This window comes from Triticum urartu, chromosome 5A, assembly GCF_056163025.1.
Source record: "Triticum urartu cultivar PI428250 chromosome 5A, HENAU_Tu73, whole genome shotgun sequence".
Classification (NCBI taxonomy): Eukaryota; Viridiplantae; Streptophyta; class Magnoliopsida; order Poales; family Poaceae; genus Triticum; species Triticum urartu.
Window position 1 is genome coordinate 604,659,092 of NC_141877.1, and position 4,137 is coordinate 604,663,228.

Here is a 4,137-nt window from a genome sequence, read left to right on the forward strand (position 1 = left end):
TGCGCCGCTGGACAGAACACTGTGTCCATCAAGGATGAGTGCGCTCGAGCAGTCCATCATCAAGGCCTTTCATCGCAATTCTAACGGAGCGACCCAAACATATTCCACATATCCAGGAGTTTGAATGGAATTGCACATGACTATGCTCACCAGCTGTTGAACTCATCAACTGAACCCGTCTTTGCATGCTGCAATCAAGCTCATAGCTCATAGGCAATCTAATTGTTATCTCATTCACAAGCTTGTTACTCTGGTTTGCCTGGGCTTTTGTATTCATGCTGTTCACTGTTTTTGAACTATGCCTGGTCATGATTCGACGCCTCAGTTAATTGGCGAGGTGGCTCGACGGGTCGTCGGCCGGCTGGCACCAAAGGAATCGCACAAGGTGACAGCGGGCTCGGGAGCGAACGAGGAAGAAGCAGAAAACCGAGCAGGCTAGAAAAACGAGAACGTTGGATAGAGAAAATACTTTGGATAAATACTACTCCCTCCGTCTAGGTGTATAGTACTCCCTCCGTCCGGTGAAGAGTGTACATTTGACTTTAAAATTTGTCCATAAAAAAATGTGCTTCTATCTTTCGAATGCTTTTTAAAGTAGAATTTTTTTTCTCTCATCACACGGTAATCAAGATCAATAACATTCTACGCATGATCTCTTTAATTTTTACATGCACTTAGCTCTTTAAAGGTTAGGTAATTAAAAAGAAAAGAGATGGTGACTTGCATCTTTTGAATGCATTTTTTACTCCATTTCATAATTTTTCCTGAAATTTCTAAATGCACAATTTTCATCGGATGAAGGGAGTAAGTCACATTAGGAGGAGCTCCACAATCTAGGTGGCTAAGGATTAGGCGAGGCAAAAAAATCAACATGAAAACCATTCAATAGCTGTACCCCATGACCAGCCAAATATTCAACAATGAATGTTTGGCTAGCCCATGCAAGAATTAAATCCCTCGCATGCAGGCCGACTTGATTCCTTTGACTAACCAGTGCTGTCATTTATTTAGCAATTAACCCCTAATTAATAACCAGAGAAGAGGGTGAGTAGTCAAACGAGATGGGACAAAAACAAGAAAACAATTAATGTAAGGTGCCTAGGTGATTTGGGAATACTATCTCCGTCACGGTTTAGAAGGCGCGCTTGGAAATTCTCTGGGACCTAGGTGATTATTTATTGGTTGTGAGATGGGCTAAAAAATAGCATTCATACTATGCATGCATATAGAAATAGTATATCGGAGTACTAATTAGCTACTAGAAATAAATGCAATGCGTCCTAAACCTTGTCTATTGTGGAAACGCACGCAAATTTAACTGTGCCTTCTAAACTGTGACGGAGGGAGTACCTGATTTTCATAAAGTGACTTATACACCTAAACGAAGGGAGTAAAGCTTTTTGTGGAGGCCAAATAGCACTAGTAGAAAAGGGGTATTCAGTCCCGGTTCATAAGGGCCTTCAGTCCCGGTTCTGGAACCGGGACTAAAGGGTCGGTACTAATGCCTATCCCTTTAGTCCCGGTTCAATCCAGAACCGGGACTAAAGGGCGCGGCCACGTGGAGCTCCACCAACCGGGACTAAAGGAAATTTTATGATTTTTTTTGAAAAAAAAAATTGAATTTTTTTTTAAATTTTTTTTATTTTCAAATTTCTAAATTATTTTAACCTCTAGTCTGTAATCACCACCCCTCATCACTTCTCAATTTATCCTCTAATCACCCCTCATCATTCCAAATCATCTAACTTCCCGAACGGTCACCCATCCTCCCACTCCCCCAGCCTGAGCACGCTTAACTTTCGGGTTCTATTCTCCCTCGCTCCAAGTCTGCACTTGTTGTTTTCCTGACAATATTAAGATGTCAATCCTATTAACCTTCAGTAATTTTTCTTGAGCACGAAGTGACACATTTCATAGTTTTATTTTGAAACTATTGTTTTAAAAAACAATAATTATTTAGTAACACTAATATTTCTTGAATAATTAGTTTGACCATTGTTTGACCACAGTTTGACCAAAATTGAAATAACTGAAATAATTATTTAGTAACACTAATATTCTAGAATAATTAGTTTGACCATTGTTTGACCACAGTTTGCCCACTGTTTAAATTTTTTCGATTTTTTTCACTCTAGATCTTAAAAGCCCCATAACTTTTTTTCTATTAGGTTTTTGAGGATTTTGAAAATGTTTAACGGGGTCCTGTTAAATTCGGATGTAACTTTTCAAGTAGATGATTTTTCATATAAAAAACTTTTTCATCTGAGTTAGTATGCAAAAGTTATGCCCATTTTTACAAATTTCAGAGAGATTTTGCAAATAAAGTCAAAATTCACATTTGCAAATTTTCCCAACAACTAGACCACATATCACATGGGAAACTTATTTTCTTTTATTTTTTTGACATTTCCATCATTTTCTTTTATTTTTTAAAAAACTGAAAAGGCGATCCAGGGGGGGTAGAGTTTGAAAATGAGACCTTTAGTACCGGTTCGTGGCACGAACTGGGACTAAAGGTCTCAACCCCATTAGTCCCATTTCGTGCCTCAAACCGGGACTAAAGGTCTAATCTTTAGTCCCGGTTTGAGGCACGAACCGGGACCAATGGTTGTGGGCCAGGAGCGAGGCCCATTGGTCCCGGTTCATCCCACCAACCGGGACCAAAAGGTCCAGATGAACCGGGACCAATGGCCCACGTGGCCCGGCCGGCCCCCTGGGCTCACGAACCGGGACCAATGCCCCCATTGGTCCCGGTTCTGGACTGAACCGAGACTAATGGGCTGACCCGGCCTGGACCAAAGCCCTGTTTTCTACTAGTGTAGCTCAAAGTAATTAAGACCATAGTTTTGATTTTCAAAACACTTAGGCCTCATTCGGTTTGGAGGATTTTCGTAGGAAAAACATAGAAACAAGGATTCCGGAGGAAAATTTCCTATATATGCATTCGGTTTGTAGGAAATGCGTACAAGAATTTCGTAGGAATACTACTAATTTCCTGTGTTTTTGGAGAAAACTACACATCCACTCAAAACTCATTTTGCGTGTAGGAATGAGGCAAGTCAATTCCTTAAGATGACAAATGCCATCCTATCAAATTCCTATACTACTCTTAATTTTTACGTTTTGATTTCCTCCAAACCGAATGAGCCCTTAAGAAATGCAGAGCTATCAAATGGTGTGTGGCCATGCCATCAAATATTATTATTTCCCCCATGTTTCTCGAATACATTATGTCCCCCATGTTGTTTCCCAAGCATACACTCACATGCATAACATACGTCATTCAAGGACACGATGTAATGGATTATTTATTGATAACATGAAGTGCACTTAGCATATCCATTAAGCTCTATCCATCAACACAAACCTTGCAGGTGCACTTGCCAAAGAAAAATTCACTGCACGGATGTTCGCGGATCACCTGCCCAGGGAAACCGAAACGACTCAGGCATAGAGACTTGCAAGTACCCTTGGTACAAACAAACAGCCGACTGAAAGAAGAAGTCAAGCATTTCTCTGCGTACACAAACATAATAAAAAAAATACCATGAGAGTGAGAGATGGTGCAATAACAAGATCTTTACATCATTGTGTACAAGTGATAAGTTGTGAAAAGCCTCAAGGCAATACACAGAATGTGCATCGACCAAGATCATATTAGAGAAAACTCTTGGTAGTATGATTTTGAAATCTTATGAAGATTTCTCAAGGTTCTTCATTTGAAATAACACATGCCCTAGGAAATCTAGTTTAGGAAAATGAAAGAGAGAACACACCTGTAGATGTAGTGCTTCCGAACAACACCAACATCACCAAAAATCAAGCGGCGGCGGACCTTCCATCCATTCTTGAATTACACGCTCCAACGAGAGCCAAAGGGTCAATCAAGCCTTTAAAAAAGTGTCAAAAGGATATGGAATGGCGTGAAATGATGTGCCATATATAGACTTCTAGACTTCAATGACTTATATCACATTTAATGTGTTTTGTTTTACTCCCTCTGTTTCTTTTAGAGATTTCAATAAAGACTAATATATACGAATGTATATAGACATATTTTATAGTGTAGATTCACTCATTTTGCTCCGTATGCAGTCCGCATTGAAATCTCTAAAATTTTGTCTAGAAGTATATAAA

The 4,137-nt window shown here is 39.6% G+C and overlaps 1 long non-coding RNA gene across 1 annotated transcript; it reads right to left on the reverse strand.

Moving 5' to 3' along the window:
- Positions 1 to 3,282: 3,282 nt before the first annotated feature.
- On the reverse strand, positions 3,283 to 3,903 carry LOC147973271 (uncharacterized). The gene is made up of 2 exons (XR_015603634.1): positions 3,777 to 3,903; positions 3,283 to 3,516 (listed from the first exon to the last, which is right to left on the reverse strand). It is a non-coding gene; the product is annotated as an uncharacterized LOC147973271 (long non-coding RNA).
- Between the last annotated feature and the right edge of the window lie 234 nt (positions 3,904 to 4,137).